Consider the following 18,299-nt stretch of genomic DNA (forward strand, 5'->3'; position numbering starts at 1 on the left):
CCACAGCAGACTATCTGATCTTACTGTATAGTTACAGGAGATCTTAACTCTGCTACCCTCTAAATAATACTCCTCAGGGCTGGTTGGAGTAATATCATCCTCTAAAGTATCACCTGTGAAGGAGAAGAAAATAAGCATGAGACTAAACATGAAAACCTCTTAACATGTAAAGCAGCCCAATAAGTACCAATGAAACAATGCCAGACAGTGTGGAAATGACGTTACACAAAACCTTACTTACCAACCAGTACTGAAAACAGTAAGATTGTGAGACAGAAAATGTAGCTACAGCACTGGGGTTAACTCAACTGTCTGATATGCAGTGTATTGTGATATGTGATATGCAGTGTAAAGGTGATATGTGATATGCAGTGTACAGGGGTTCCTCCTTTAAAAGTTGTGAGCTTGCACCGCGGGACTTAGAGGTACCCAGCGTCACGGCTTCATTGCTTCAGACCACCACAAGGGGGAGTTAGAGCACTCATTTTGCATTTGGGTCCCAAGGTCTTTATTTGACCAATCATATCAAGTGGTTCCAATGATGAATTTGACGCGGGCCCCCCGTCCCTAGTGACTTTCTTCAGCAAAGATGGCTGACAAAAAATTACTGTGAAGCAAATGTATGTAGTTATAATGTCATAACGAATCAAGCAAAATGTTAGAATTGAGAGGAATATGTTAGTTAATGTAGAGACAAACGATTGTGCATATTTTTAGTCATAAAGTTAATTGACAAAAATTGCTATTTAGCAAGTTTTTTTATGCCATATCCAATACCAGGTGAATCAAAATCATTCATTATAGCAAGCAGGGAGCAGGTTTTCGAACCCTCAACATTCTAGCCTGAAGTCCAGCACGCTATGGACTGTACCCAAATGTATGAATTGGGGTTGGGGCCAATTGTGGCTAAAAGCACTTTATACATTGGAATCTTTAACATTTGGAAAGGGGAAAAGTACAATTACTAGTTTTTCACAAGCGTAGCAGGATGGGCTATTTTCTGAACAATAGACTTTTCAACCTTTCTAAATAATTGTCTAATAGCTGAGCTAGGTGTGAATACACCCTCCCTCCCCAACTTGAGCTTGTGAACCCCCCTCCTCCTCCCAACCTTGCAACAAATCATTTTTCAGGACTATCTGGAATAAGCAGCAGAGATGCACAACAGGTTTCTAATTAGAGGCTATTCTCCACAATGTGTGGATGAAGCTCTTAACCTTTTATGAATAGGGGGCAGCATTTTCACTTTGGATGAATTGCGTGCCCATAGTGAACTGCCTCCTACTCTGTCCTAGATGTTAATATATGCATATTATTATTACTATTGGATAGAAAACACTCTGAAGTTTCTAAAACTGTTTGAATTATGCCTGAGGAAAACAGAACTCATAGGGCAGGCAAACTTCCAAACAGGAAGTGGAAATTCTGCGGCTGGTTGATTTTCATCTCATCGCCTATTCACATCCAAATAAGATATGGATCTGTTCGCACTTCCTACGCCTTCCACTAGATGTCAACAATCAGTAGAACATGGAATGAAGCCTCAAGTTGTTGTTTTCTGTAGACGAAGGAGAGTCAGACCAAAATGCAGCGTGTAGATTGCGATACATGTTTAATCAAAAAACGTAAACACGAATCAATACAAAATACTACAACAACAAGAACGTAATGAACATAACGAAAACCGAAAACAGCCTATACTTATGTAAACTAACACAGTGACAGGAACAAGGACACTAAGGACAATCACCCACGAAACACACAAAGAATATGGCTACCTAAATATGGTTCCCAATCAGAGACAACGATAATCACCTGACTCTGATTGAGAACCGCCTCAGGCAGCCATAGACTGTGCTATACACCCCACACAACCCCAAGACGAAACACACCACAATAAACCCATGTCACACCCTGGTCTGACCCAATAAATGAAGATAAACATAATAAATATAGACCAGGGCGTGACAGAACCCCCCCCCTAAGGTGCGGACTCCCGGACGCACATCAAAAAGATGTGAGGGTCCGGGTGGGCGTCTGTCCATGGTGGCGGCTCCGGCTCCGGCGCGGGACGTGGAACCCACTCTATAAATGTCTTTATCCCCCCTCCTCGCGTCCTAGGATAGTCCACCTTCGCCGCCGACCATGGCCTAGTAGTCCTCACCCAGAATCCCACTGGACTGAGGGGCAGCTCGGAACTGAGGGGCAGCTCGGGACAGAGGGGCAGCTCGGGACAGAGGGGCAGCTCGGGACAGAGGGGCAGCTCGGGACAACACAGTGTCCGAATTCAAAAAGGTTTACGACGAAAGCATACCATGCAATTATGTTAGGTCAGTGGCTAGTCACAGAAAAACACAGCCATTTTTCCCAGCCAAAGATAGAGTCACAAAAGCAGAATTAGAGATAAAATGAATCACTAACCTTTGATGATCGTCATCAGATGGCACTCATAGGACTTCATGTTACACAATACATGTATGTTTTGTTCAAAAAAGTTCATATTTACATCCCAAAATCTCAGTTTACATTGGTGCGTTATGTTCAGTAATGTTTTGCTTCCAAAACAAAGTGATTTTGCAGGGAGCCACAGACAGCCAGAAATACTCATCCTAAATGTTGATGAAAATACAAGTGTTATGCATGGAATTAAAAATATACTTCTCCTTAACCTCTTATGCCTGCAATCCCGGTAACGGGAGCGATATGTCAACAGCCAGTGAACCAGAAAAAAAACAGAAATAGAGATAAAATTAATCACTAACCTTTGATGATCTTCATCAGATGACACTAGAATGACTTCATGTTACACAATACATGTATGTTTTGTTTGATAAGGTTCATATTTATTAAAATATGGGTTTACATTGGCGAGTTACATTCACAAGTTCCAAAAACATCCAGTGATTTTAAATAGCCACATCTATCAACAGAAATACTCATCATAAATTATAGATGATAATACAAATTTTACACATGGAATTATAGATATACCTCTCCTTAATGCAACTGCTGTGTCTGATTTCATTATTTGCAATTATCTGATTTCATTATTTGCAATAATCTGAGACGGCGCTCAGAAAAATTTGTCAGAATTAGCTGCCATATTGCCGTCAACATAAACAAGAAATTACATGATAAATATTCCCTTACATTTGATGATCTACATCAGAAAGCACTCCAGGAATCCCAGGTCCACAATAAATGAATGTCCGTTAAATGTCCGTTATTTATGTGCAAATACCTTCTTCTGTTAGCGCATTGGTATACATATCCAAATGCTCATTCTGGTCAGTGTTACATCGGACAAAAACTTCAAGAAGTTACAGGTCGAAGAAACATTTGGTTACCATGGTGAATACGCGTCAAGGGGATTTCATTGGGGACTCATACAAAGCTCAGATTTCTCACTTCCTGTTTTGATTTCTCATCAGGATTTTGATTGCCATATGAGTTCTGTTTTACTCTCAGACATCATTCAAACAGTTTTAGAAACTTTAGTGTTTTCTATCCAATACTAATAATAATATGCATATATTAGCAACTGAGACTGAGGAGCAGGCCGTTTACTTTGGGCAACTTATTCCTCCAAGCTACTCAATACTGCCTCCCAGCCATAAGAGGTTAATGCAACTGCTGTGCGTCACATTCGTTATAATGATCGGACCAAGGCGCAGCGTTGTATGCGTACATTCTTTTTATTAACAGAATGAACACCGAATAAACCAAAAAAATAACAAAACGAAACATGAAGCTATACAAACTAGTGCTGAACAGGCAACGACACATAGACAAGACCCCACACCAGAAAGTGGGAAACAGGGCTGCCTAAATATGATCCCCAATCATAGCAACGATAAACAGCTGTCTCTGATTGGGAACCATATCAGGCCAATATAGAAATACATAAACCCCTAGACCTACAAATGCTAGACATAGAAAAAACTAGAGTACCCACCCTAGTCACACTCTGACCTAACAAAAATGTATGTACAGCGCTCAGCCACCAAAACAAGCCATACAGATACCCGCCATGTTTTGGAGTCAACAGAAGTCAGAAATAGCGCTGCAGGATTTTAATCCATGACGGCGTAGTGTGTTACTAATGGTTTTCTTTGAGACTGTGGTCCCAGCTCTCTTCAGGTCATTGACCAGGTCCTGCATTGTAGTTCTGGGCTGATCCCTCGCCTTCCTCATGATCATTGATGCCCCATGAGGTGAGAACTTGCATGGAGCCCCAGACCGAGGCTGATTGACCAATGAAACGCTATGTCTGGTGCAAACCCAACACCTCTCATCACCCTGAGAACACCATCCCAACAGTGAAGCATGGTGGTGGCAGCATCATGCTGTGGGGATGTTTTTCACCGGCAGGGACTGGGAAACTGGACAGAATTGAAGGAATCATGGATGGCGCAAAATAAAGGAAAATTCTTGAGGGAAACAAGTTTCAGTCTTCCAGAGATTTGAGACTGGGACGGAGGTTCACCTTGCAGCAGGACAATAACCCTAAGCATACGGCTAAAGCAACACTTGAGTGGTTTATAGGGAACATTTAAATGTCTTGGAATGGCCTTGTCAAAGCCCAGACTGTCACACCCTGATCTGATTCACCTGTCCTTGTGATTGTCTCCACCCACTCCAGGTGTCGCTTATGTTCCCCAGTGTATTTCAAATCAAATCAAATCAAAGAAAAATTGTCACATACAGTACACATGGTTAGCAGATGTTAAATTCTCAGAGGTCATATCCCTGATCTTACCTGTTTCAGTACGCAGAGACAATATCCCTGATCTTACCCGTTTCAATACACAGAGACAATATCCCTGATCTTACCTGTTTCAATACTCAGAGGTAATATCCCTGACCATAGCTGTTTCAATACCTTATCTTACCTCTTTCAATACACAGAGGCAATACCCCTGATCTGACCTATTTCAATAAGCAGAGGAAATATCCCTGATCTGACTCGTTTCAATACGCAGGGGCAATATCCCTGATCTGACCCGTTTCAATAAGCAGAGGAAATATCCCTGATTGGATCTGTTTCAATACGTAGAGGCAATATCCCTGATCTTACCTGTGCACATAGTGATCTCTTGCTTTTAGTTAGGTTATACATGATATATCGCTCACACGCAAATTCACACTTAATTAAACAAAAAGTTCTCCATTTTTGTTTATGATTAATCTCCTCCACCCGTTTGTTTCATTTTGCATCAACAGTTGTTTTTTAATCATGTTTATGTCTCACTTAATTTGGTTTTTGTACAGACGTTCACAGTCAGACTGTTGAAAAAGGTCAAACATTTCAGTTTCCCCCTATGGATAGATCCCATTGAAAAACATGACTAGCTATTCTGGCAGTTGGCATATCCAACAGTCTATTCCAAAGTCTCACCATACACGCCTTCCATCTCACCTCACAGGGTTCCCAGCCCATGTCCCTTGTTATTGCAAGTATAGGTGCAAACCTGTGAACACCTAAAAAATAATGTACTGCTCTGTTATGAACATGTTTGTTTCTAAAATACCTCTTTGCACCCCACACTTCTACTGAATAGTCCAGAACAGGACACGTGCATGTCTGATACAGTTTGGAATACGTAACATAACCAATATTTTTGAGTGTTTTTTGTTTTTCCTATAACTCCCCCAAGATCTCTACTTGCTGAGTCGGCCAGGGCAGATGTTGTGTAAAGAAAGGTAATATGTTCGTCAATAAAAATACCCCAATATTTATAAATGCTAGTAACCTCGAGTGTCTTCAACAAAACAAAACTTAAAACACTTCTCTTAGTAGCTGGTTTTCTAAAATGCATTATCTGTGTTTTTGTCTGGTTAATCATGAGTCTCCAATTTTTACACCAATTGACTGCACATAATAACATGTTCTACAGGTCTTGTTCATTTTCTGCCATCAAAATAATATCATCGGGATATAACAGGATTGTTAGCATTTCATCATAATATCTTACTCCAATATTTAACTGTTTCATTTCTTTTGCCAAATCATGTATAAAGAAAGCAAACAAAGTCAGTGATAAGGCATCTCCTTGTTTTACACCCAAGGGTGTGGGAAACCAATCTGTACGATATTCATTAACATGCACACAAGCAATTGGTACTTTGTAAAGAGACTGGATTGCCTGATCAAATTTCCCATCAATCCCTGTCTTTAACAAACTGTATGCTAAAAGAGACCGAGTGTAAAGACCGACACCGAAAATGAAAAGCAGGTACTGTGAGTCAACATTTAATCGGGAACAGACAGGTAACAAGACAGGCACAGCGTCGGCACACGGGTAAACAAGGACATACGACAATCAATGTTGAAGTAGGGAACAGAGCGGGGAACCAAACGTATATAGGGAAGGTAATGACAGAGATGATTGATTCCAGGTAAGTCCAATAATTGCTGATGCGCCTGATGGGTGGAAGGTAGGTGTGCGTAATGATGGTGGCAGGAGTGTGCATTGCTGGGGAGCCTGGCGTTCTCCAGCACAGGTGGAGATTGGGGATTGTGCCTTTATAGTTCACTGTCACTCTCAGGTAATTTTTTGAAAATTTGGGAATGGGATTCACTATAAACTTATACCGAGTGGATGGCAGTATACTATACTCAAAACAAATCTGGAGCAAATCATATAGGATGTCAATTAATTTGGGGGATTTTAAAACCTCATTAGGCACTTCAACAATGCCAAACGCTTTCCCATTTTTTGCAGCGTCAATCACCTTTTTAACTTCTGCCACAGACAACTCCTCATTTAAATATGGGTTAAATATGTAAAAGGTTTCTAACATTGTATTTTCCATTTTAGCTCTCAAGGAGCAGATGTCTTTATAAAATTATTCCTCAAAATATGCCACATTTTCGTTAACTAAAAACAAACAAGCAAACCCCTTCTCCCACTCCTTAAATATCTGTGTAATATCAGAGTTCAGCCCCCCCCCCCCGATCTTCCCTGACTTATATTGGAATTTTCTTATGTCGTTTTGGACCTAACTCGTTTATTTGGCTCCAAAACTGTTGAGGATTTCTTGTCTGTATCTCCTCAAGGTGTAATAACTGCCCTCTCTGATATCTCCGTTTAAATAGGCAGTCTTTTAACAAACTGTTAGAGGAATTCTAAATTCCTATATGTTTTGTAGCCAATACCAAAATCACACTCTATCTATTTCATGATAAGTTGTAAGTTTATCATTTTTACATGAAATAGATCGAGACCAGTCTTAAAAACAAGTTCAGCATTTATTCTTGAAGAGTACTGGTACATACACATTTTTCCACAGGTTATAAACTGAAAATGACGTCAGCGTTTTCTAAATGATCTATCTCTTCATGACACCGGTAGAGAGGCCCTATAGTTCTCGAGCCTTCCCTAATCGCCTAAAGCCAAGGTCAGTCATTGTAAATCAGCATTCTAGACAGTCTGGAGATTGTCTGTCCCTGCCATCTGGAGATAGTTCATTCAATTGTACAAAGGAACAGACTGTCATTGTTACTAGACTCCTGACAATATTATATACAATTGGGAAGGGGAGCAAGAGGGAAAATTCATATATGTACAGTACATAATAGCATTTGGACTAGTCAGTCCTGATTTGAAATGTATACATAATTAGTCATCATTGATAAAAATTCCCTTAACACAAACACATGCTGTTTTTTAAAATTCCTTCTTACACTGTTCTCTTGTATTCCTATCTTAACACTGTAAAAATATTTACTCAGCCTTGCGCATTACGGACCACAGATCCCTTAACTAATTATTTCGATAAGGCTTGTTATGTCACTCTCTGACCTTAGAGATCCCTTTAATTCTCTATTTGGTTAGGTCAGGGTGTGACTAGGGTGGGCAATCTAGTTTTTCTATTTCTTTGTTGGTCTGGTATGGTTCCCAATCAGAGTCTATCATTGTCTCTGTTTGGGCATCATACTTAGGCAGCGTTTTTTCCACCTTAGGTTGTGGGATCTTGTTTTTGTGTAGTGCCTGTGAGCACTCTTGTCTTTACGTCTCATTTGCTTTTTGTTGTTTTTGTTGTTGAGTTTCATTTTAATAAACACTATGCACGCTGCTCCTTCGTCCGCTCATTTCAACGAACGTGACATGTTCAGAATGTAAACTTTCCTAGATTGAGGGTGTAATCTTTATTCACATTTTTTACTAGTGAGAGTCAATAGAGGCGGCAGGATAGCCTAGTGGTTAGAGCGTTGGACTAGTAACCGAAAGGTTGTAAGATCGAGTCCCTTAGTTGACAAGGTATAAATCTTTTGTTCTGCCCCTGAACAAGGCAGTTAACCCACTGTTCCTAGGCTGTCATTGAAAAATAAGAATTTGTTGTTAAAACCTCTTGAAACTCCCCATCCCGGATCCGGGATTGTGACTAAGCCTCAGGCTCATTAGCATAACGCAACGTTAACGATTTCTGAAAATCGCAAATAAAATTAAAATAATGCGTTTGCTCTCAAGCTTAGCCTTTTCTTAACAACACTGTCATCTCAGATTTTCAAAATATGCTTTTGAACCATAGAAATTGACTAATTTGTGTAAGAGTATGCAAAGCTAGCATAGCATTTTGTGTAGCATGTAGCACGCAACATTTTCACAAAAGCCAGATAACCAAATAAATAAAATCATTTACCTTTGAAGAGCTTCTGATGTTTTCAATGAGGAGACTCCCAGCCACATACCAAATGCGCAGTGTTTCCTGAAAGCGTCTGTGTGTAGGAGAAATCGTTCCGTTTTCTACATTGCACCTGGCTACCGAAACGAACCGAAAATGCAGTCACCTACAACGTGAAACTTTTTCCGGATTAACTACATAATATCGATCGAAACATGGCAAACGTTGTTTGGAATCAATCCTCAAGGTGTTTTTTCACATATCTCTTCATTGACATGCAGTTCGTGGAAGCTTGCTTTCTCTCTGTGCCCCATGGAAAAATACTGGCAGGTGACTTTTGCGCACCAATTTCGGCGTAGGACACCGGGCGGACACGTGGTAAATGTGGTCTCTTATGGTCAATCTTCCAACGATCTGCCTACAAATACGTCACAATGCTGCAGACACCTTGGGGAAACGACAGAAAGGGCAGACTCATTCCTCTTGCGTTCACAGCCATATAAGGAGATCATGAAAGACAGAGCCTCAAAAATCCTTGTCATTTCCTGGATGCCAAGTCATCTTGGTTTTGCCTGAAGCTCACGTTAAAGGGCACGCACAGAGAAGATATTTGTATTTCTGGACACGTCAGAGTGTTTTCTTTCGAACAGTAGCAATTATATGCATAGTCGAGCATCTTTTTGTGACAAAATATCTTGTTTAAAACGGGAACGTTTTTCTTCCAAAAATGAAATAGCGCCACCATAAGTGTAAGAGGTTAACTGACTTGCCTAGTTAAATAAATGTAACAAAAAAGTAGGTGTCAGTAAAGAAACATCAATTTGCTCCTATTCTTTTAAATGATGAATTCAGCATGTCAACACGACAGGTGACTGTGTTGTAGAATAATTTACCCCACCAAACAGAATATACATTCATTATGTTTAAACCCTTCTTGTAACAATTGCATATTATGTTTGTGCTTCTTGTATTCACAATTTGTAATTATTTTATACGCTGAACAAAATGATAAATGCAACATACAACAATTTAAAAGCTTTTACTAAGTCACAGTTCATATAAGGAAATCAGTCAGTTGAAACCGGGATACTTGTCTACCTACTGAATTGACCATAACCCTGGTATTAACCCTAACCCTAGCTTCATGTCCATTTACTGAATTGACCATAACCCTGGTATTAACCCTAACCCTAGCTTCATGTCCATTTACTGAATTGACCATAACCCTGGTATTAACCCTAACCCTAGCTTCATGTCCATTTACTGAATTGACCATAACCCTGGTATTAACCCTAACCCTAGCTTCATGTCCATTTACTGAATTGACCATAACCCTGGTATTAACCCTAACCCTAGCTTCAGTTGGCACAAATAATGAAGCACATTAGGAGAAGCAGGATTATGAGGCAGACCGTTTTCTACTTGATTAACTCCAGGCAGGAATGAGAGGTTTATTTTATGAACCAAATCAAGAGACAGCCCCTGCATCATTGTCTACATGGTGACAGTGGTGGAAAAAGTACCCAAACGTCATTCTTGAGTAAAAGCAAAGAAATAGAAAATTAATAGAACATGACTCAAGTGAAAGTCTCCCAGTAAAATACTGCTTGAGTAAAAGTCAAAAAGTATTTATTTGTAATATATACTTTAAGTATCAAAAGTAAAAAAATATATACATAATTTCAGATTACTTATATTAAGCAAACAGCACAATTATTATAAATTACAGTTAGCCAGGGGCACACTCCAATGTAATGTACAAACAAAGCATTTGTGTTGGGTGAGTCTGCCAGATCAGAGGCATGATCAGGGATGTGTGTGAATTGGACCTTTTTCTTGTCAAGAACAAATTCTTATTTACAATAACAGCCTCCCGGGGAACAGTGGGTTAACTGCCTTGACCAGAGGCAGAACAACAGATTTTTACCTTGTCAGCTCAGGGACTCGATCCAGCAACCTTTCAGTTACTGGCCCAACGCTCTAAGCACTAAGCTACCTGCCGCCCCATAGTGTTACTCTTTAACTTTGAACCTTGATTAAACAGTGGCTATAATGAATGTTGCGAGAACTCACCAACAAGTGCAGAAATTAATAAAAGTGGATAGGGGAATATGATGGTTGAAGTTCAGCAGCTCTCTCAGTAACACTGAGATACCACTCCCCTGTGACAGACTAAATGATATCCCCATGTGGTCTGCTTAGCTTAGCTCCTCCTCTTGAATAGATAGCAATTTTTTGAGCAGTGTTGGCAGGTTTCCTGTCACTGTGGACTCCAGGGCACAGTGGTGACTGTCACTACAGCAACCTGTATGGAGCTCCAGATCCACACAGATTCTCTCATTGATCAGTTTAGCAGTCATTCTTGGGTATGGATGAGTAGCTTCCACTACACGTAGATTTGCAGTGTCTGTGAGGAGGAGGAATTGGGATGCTCACCCAGGGTACTTTCTGGAGATAATTCACCTTTACTGTATAGTTACCGGAGAGCTTAACTCTGCTACCCTGTGTGAATTGTGAGGAGAGCCAACAATAAGAAACAACATTGTTACACTGTCAAATTCCCAAGTGCTTTTCCAACCACTTAAAAAATTGTAATTGAAGACTACTGATTGAAGAGTGAAGAATTCATATTTCTCACAGTGCATTGATTAGAAAGACAGAGAAACACCAGACCACCTTGTGATTGCACAAAGCACAGGTGTGACCACAGTTCTCTGATCTCAACCTCTACCATTATAATATCAAATTGTGGTTTGATGTTCAAATTTGATCCTCGGTTCATCAAAGCATTTTTGATCTGCAGGTTTTGTACAGCGTCTTATACACATTCTATCACTGGGTATAACAATCATAATAACAGTCTCTGAGAGCACAGTAGTAGAGAGCTGTGTCTGCCAGGGTTAGATGTGTTATGATCAGTTCAGTTGTAGTCTGAGATGTTTTGGATGTATATCTCTTATCAGGGATATGTTCGCTCGTGCTTGATCTGGCACCTTTATACAGTAGAAAGTGAGGAGCCTGGTAATCAGTATGCCTGTACCAGTAAAGCAGAGGATAATTCCAGCTTGCATCATATGAGCATCTCAGAATCACAGGTTTTCCCTCTGTACTGATGACTTCATGTTGTACAGCAGTAATGTGCTCCCCAGCAATTAATTCTGTAAAGAAAATATAGAAACATAATCAATTGTGTGTCAATCTTAATTTCCATTACCAATACGGGCTCACTTAAAACATTTTGTAATTCTCACCTGTACAAAATGTAGAGAACATCCAGATCAAACCAAGTAACATCATCATGAATCTACTGTATGTTGACCAACTAACTAACTAAAATATGTATCCTGTAATCTTATGTATAGTTTGAACAGGGTCTTCGTGGCTCCTCCCTATACAACTGTATTGTCCATGTTACCGTTACGCCCCTGAAAACAGGGGAGAAATAATCACGAGAGTGATACGGTGTTGTATTCTCAATTCAACATTTAGTGTTATCATTTCACAAAAGTAACACATTACAAAACAACAGAAAACCCATTATACAAATAACACAGCAAAATATCTTATTAACAATGCACATGTTCATTCACAATCGACATAAGATGACAGCTACTCTCAGTACGATGCTATTCTTCACTTCAACCGAGCAGGGCTAATATTACTCTCTTCAAACTTAACTCTAACTTCCTCAAGACGTTACTAAGACACACCTTAAACACTCTTGACATGTTAGCGAGTTATAACATTTAAATTACTATTTTTATCATCAATAAAGTACCTGAAAACAGGGGAGAAATAATCACGAGAGTGATACGGTGTTGTATTCTCAATTCAACATTTAGTGTAATGAGAAAAGACCGCGATTTTCCCCAGGAATATGGGTGGAGACCAGAGCAATCGATCTCCGGCTCATAGATTAAGAGCATTTCGTAGATGACAGGTTAACACTTTTAGGCACTACAAAATAAAGTAATCAATATAACGTTTACACATTACTCTCACAATTCGTACACTTTGACAGATTTGAACTTTAACACAATTATATGAATGTTATCAATCTCTATCAACTAACACTGAATGCATCTTTTTCACCTTAGATGTTTTAAGATCCTCACATACTATGAATTTACTAATACTTTTTAATGTACAACAGGCTATGAATATTTCCTTTAACCTGTCACATTACACTCCCCCAGATAGCACATGTCACACACACAAAATTGAGAGGAAACATAGGGTCGTGGCAGTGCAGTGCCACTGGATGGAGAGCATGTTGTGGGGTTAAGGGCCTTGCTCAAGGGCCCAAAGGTAAGGAATTGTAGTCAGGATCTGAACCCGTTACCAGATACGGGGATTAGAACTGGCAACCTACCGCTCAGTATATGACATAATACACATTTAATAATGGCTCAAAATGAAGAATGGTGATGATGGTGATGAAGGTTTGGTTTCCTAAATGACAGTAAAGATGTATTCAATGGAATTAAAATTAGAGAATGTTTAGAATGTTAAATCAGATTAAATTATTCTGATATTCATGACAAATATAAAATCCGGTCACAGGTAGTCAAACATTCAAAAAACCTTTCAAATTAAGAAGGGAATATAATAGATGGTAGATAATATATATTCAGACTCCGGTTCTAGGGGTTCTAGGGGTCTCAGATTCAGGTTGTCTGTGTGTATTGTCAGGATCAGTATTGTGGTTCTGGATTTCCTGTCACTGTGGGCCTCAGAGAACAGTAGTACAGAGCAGAGTCTGTCAGTTCAGCAGAGGAGATCTCCAGATCCACAATGTCATCCTCTTTTTCATGTATGAGGGTCCATTTTGTACTATCAGTGTTGGTTATGATCCCAGAGTAGTCCAGTATGAGGAACTGTGGAGAGGATCCAGGGTGCTGGAGGTACCATAACAGACTGTTGGTTAATGAGTTGTTGTATCTACAGGAGAGTTGAACACTACTACCCTCTATAACATCCACTACATCTCTGTCTGGACGAATTATGTCTTCAAGACTTGTACCTGTAAAAAATAACAACATGTATTACTGAGTCAATGTAGACAGTGTAAAGTTGGTGTTTCAAAGTGAATTACCTCTTGATATTGATAATACCATATTGTAATGAATACTGAAAAGTATACATTCTGTTAGTACACATTCAGTCAATGGAGAGTGAATCCTTACCTACAAGTGCACACAAAAACAAGACTGGATAGAGCAGCATCATACCCTCTGGGCATTAGACAGAGGCTTCTCTCTAAAATGATCTTCTATTGGAACATTCACTCTCTCATCTTAGCTCCTTCTACTCAGTAAATGGACCCACATTACATCAACATTCTAATCTGTGATGAACAAATATGACTTAATTGATGCATAACCATGAACATGATCTCTGATCATTTGTATGCAGATGTTTACTAGTATGAATTTATTACAGTCAGATTATTGTAGTGTTTCTGGGTTTCCTGTCAATGTGAGCCTCAGAGCACAGTAATACAGAGCAGTCTGTCACTTACTTCAACAGAGGAGATCTCCAGATCCACACAGGTTCTCTCTTTGTTCTGTGTAACAGACAGTTGAGTCTTGTGGATCACCTCTCACTTCATATGGATTATTGGTAGTTGTTACGAGGTAAAGGAATTGGAGACCTGATCCAGAGTACTGTCTGTACCACAGCAGAATATCTGATTTTACTGTATAGTTACAGGAGATCTTAACTCTGCTACCCTCTAAATAATACTCCTCAGGACTGGTTGGAGTAATATCATCCTCTAAAGTATCACCTGTGAAGGAGAAGAAAATAAGCATGAGACTAAACATGAAAACCTCTTATTTTATATTATAATCAGCCCAATATTTACCAACTAAATAATGACAGACAGTGTGGGAATGACTTTACATAAAACCTTACTTACCAACAAGTGCTGAAAACAGTAAGATTGAAGTGAGCAACATCAACATCATTGTGAATATGACAGAAGGCAGCTAGGAAAGAGGGTTTAATTAACACACTTATATGTGATATGCCGTGTTCTGTGATATGTGATATTCAGTGTGCTTTGATCTGCAGGATGTGATATGTGATATGTAATGTATGGCTGCTACCTGTCAGCCCTGCAACTACCTCCACTGTCAGGAGGAGGAGCCACCTGCTCAGAGAAATATAGTTTTGTGTAGTGCTGGAGTGAGGCCCTCTACAGAAATTGAGTTTAATAAATCTTATCAATTTAAATTTCATTACATTTACATCCTGCGTTGGAACAGTCAGAGAATAAACATTTTAAACTGTTCACAATAAGGATTGTTATTCCTTGGTTCTGTACAGTTGTACAGTATGTCTGGGTTTCCTGTCCCTGTGGGCCTCAGTGCATAGCAGTACAGATCAGAGTCTGTTACTTCAGCAGAGGAGATCTCCAGATCCACACAGTCACTTTGTCAACATTAACGGACATTTGAGGATACGGTGGATCTGCAGTAACTATTGTTTCAGCAGATGCTGAATACACTGAGAGGAGGAGGAGGAATTGTGGAGCAGATGTGCTGTTTTGGTGATACCATAAGGCACTGCCTCCAGATACTGTGTAGTTGCAGGAAAGCTTGACACTTCCACCATGTATCACATCCTCCTCAAGACTATTGGAGAAAAGTTCATCCCCTATAGAAAACTGACGTGACATAAAAGTTATCGTTGTCTGACTTGTGTGTTCACATCCACTACAGAGGTTAAATAGTTTTTTTGTTGTCTCTACACTAGTGCTGCCGTTGATAGGCTGCTGTACTAATCACTCTTGAAAGGAGAGAGGACATTAACAGGTGTGACCAAAATCACTCTGGTAGCCTGAAAACATATTCTAGAAACCTGAAATGCAAGAAAAGAAAAATGTAAGCAATGCGCATGTTTTCCCAAAAGCACAGTAGTAGAGAGCTGTGTCTGCCAGGGTTATATGTTTTAAGACTGAACAGATACAAAAGAACAAACATGGGAAGCATACTGAACGTGAGAGAAAAACCAATAACACTTAAGGATGGATGACAACAGAGGGCTAAATAAAGGAGATGAAATCAAATTCTGACAAAGAGAATAGGAAGGAGACGCAGTGTTCTGTACCCAAATATCATGCAGCCTGGATAAGTCACGTGTTCCTAAGCCAGTGCTATTGTGATTTACAGTTGAAGTCGGAAGTTTACATACACTTAGGTTGGAGTCATTAAAACTCTTTTTTTCAACCACTACACAAAATTCTTGTTAACAAACTATAGTTCTGACAAGTTGTTAGGACATCTATTTTGTGCATGACACAAGTCATTTTTCCAACAATTGTTTACAGACAGATTATTTCACTTATAATTCATTGTATCACAATTCCAGTTTGTCAGAAGATTACATACACTAAGTTGACTGCGCCTTTAAACAGCTTAGAAAATTGAAGAAAATTATGTCATGGCTTTAAAATCTTCTGATAGGCTAATTGACATAATTTGAGTCAATTGGAGATGTACCTGTGGATGTATTTCAAGGCCTACTTTCAAACTCGGTGCCTCTTTGCTTGACATCATGGGAAAATCAAAATAAATCTGCCAAGACCTCAGAAAAAACATTGTAGTGAAGTCAGGTTCATCCTTGGAAGCAATTTCCAAATGCCTAAAGGTATCACGTTCATCTGTACAAACAATTGTACACAAGTATAAACACCATGGGACCACACAGCCGGCATACCGCTCAGGAACGAGACGCGTTCTGTCTCCGAGAGCTTAACGCACTTTGGTGTGAAAAGTGCAAATCAATCTCAGAACAACAGCAAAGGACCTGGGGACAAAGATCGTACATTTTGGAGAACTGTCCTCTGGTCTGATGAAACAAGAAAAAGATAATGACCATCGTTATGTTTGGAGGAAAAAGGGGGAGGCTTGCAAGCCGAAGCACACCATTCCAACCGTGAAGCGTGGGGTGGCAGCATCATGTTGTGGGTGTGCTTTGCTGCAGGAGGCACCGGTGTACTTCAAAAAATAGATGACGTCATGAGGAAGGAAAATTATGTGGATATATTAAAGCAACATCTCAAGATATCAGTCAGGAAGTTAAAGCTTAGTTGCAAATGGGTCTTCCAAATGGACAATGACACCAAGCATACTTCCAAAGTTGTGGCAAAATGGATTAATAACCTCTTGAAGCTAGGGGGCACTATTTTTATGTTTTGGAAAAATAACATTCCCAAAGTAAACGGCTTATTTCTCAGGACCAGATGCGAGAATATGCATATAATTGACAGATTGGGATATGAAACAGTCTAAAGTTTCCAAAACTGTCAAAAAATTGTCTGTGAGTGTAACAGAACTGATATTGCAGGCGAAACCCTGAGAAAAATCAAACCAGTTCTGTTATACTCACAGACATCATTCAAACGGTTTTAGAAACTTCAGAGTGTTTTCTATCCAAATACTACTAATAACCTGCATATATTAGCATCTGGGACTGAGTAGCATGCAGTTTACTCTGGGCACGCTTTTCATCCAAAAGTGAAAATGCTGCCCCCTAGCCCAAACAAGTTTCAAGCTGTCTGATTTGGAATTTTAGGACCCCTTTAGGTACACAAAAAATTAACAAGATGATTTGATAGCCCAAACGGTACGCTACAAACAGAAGTTGGCACATCGACAGCGAGAGTCTCATCCTTCCGTAGAGTGGCCATATACATTTTTTATGCAAAACGGTTCGGACGCTACAGACATATTTGTGAGAATATCAATTTACGGGATGTCTCATGGTCAGACAAACACCCCTGAAACTCGGCCACCTTGCACTGCGGAGGCAGAAGACAACCATAGGCTGATGTGGTGGATTGAGACGCAGCCCATGCAAACATGTGTGTCTCTCGCTTAAGTATGTCATACAGGATGTCTGTTTTCCTCCCATGGTTCTTGACAGGTTTTTGTACAGTGTCACAGTTTCCTGTCACTGTGGTCTTCATGGCATGGTAGTACAGAGCAGAGTCTGTCACATCAGCAAAAAAGATCTTCAGATCCACATGTTTGTCCACTTTGTCAATGGTAACTGTCAGACGAGGAGATGGGGGAGTAGCTTTAAATATAGACCCCTCTGGTGTTACTTACAATAGGAATCATATTTTGGATCTGGGATGTTGGCGGAACCACTGTAGATTGTAAACAGTGCCATCATATTTGCAGAAGAGATGGACATTCCTTCCCTCCTGAACAAGCTCTTCTGTAGTCACAGGGTTTATTGAATCCCCAAAACTGTTTCCTGCAAAACTATTTGGTCAAATAATTTCTGTAACTGTAACTGTACAACTGCGCAGTTGTGACGTAAAACAATTATGAATGTGGAATTATTATGATTATTGCTGTTCATTCACAATAAGATTAAATTAAAAGATTTAAATCTGTATAATAACTTGCCTAAGAAAGATAAAAACGGAACAAATGAAAAGAAAATCATCTTGCTAGACCTTTGAGAAACCAATAGACAGCACTGAGAGACCTGACAAACTAGCTACTTCCTGAACAATAACATCCCATAAGCTACATGTGGATCTTTGATTATACAGCGCCTCCTCTTGACACCAACTTGAAATGTTTTCTGTTACGGCTTTCTTTCTACAGTTTTTATGGGTTTCCTGTCACTGTTGGCTGCAGGGCACAGAAATA

The 18,299-nt window shown here is 39.7% G+C and overlaps 1 long non-coding RNA gene across 1 annotated transcript; it reads right to left on the bottom strand.

The window, feature by feature from the left end:
* Nucleotides 1–10,240: 10,240 nt before the first annotated feature.
* LOC135514346 (uncharacterized) lies at nt 10,241–12,458 on the bottom strand. The gene is made up of 2 exons (XR_010451665.1): nt 11,880–12,458; nt 10,241–11,786 (listed from the first exon to the last, which is right to left on the bottom strand). It is a non-coding gene; the product is annotated as an uncharacterized LOC135514346 (long non-coding RNA).
* Between the last annotated feature and the right edge of the window lie 5,841 nt (nt 12,459–18,299).

The sequence above is a fragment of the Oncorhynchus masou genome, chromosome 3 (genome assembly GCF_036934945.1).
Source record: "Oncorhynchus masou masou isolate Uvic2021 chromosome 3, UVic_Omas_1.1, whole genome shotgun sequence".
Taxonomy (NCBI): domain Eukaryota; kingdom Metazoa; phylum Chordata; class Actinopteri; order Salmoniformes; family Salmonidae; genus Oncorhynchus; species Oncorhynchus masou.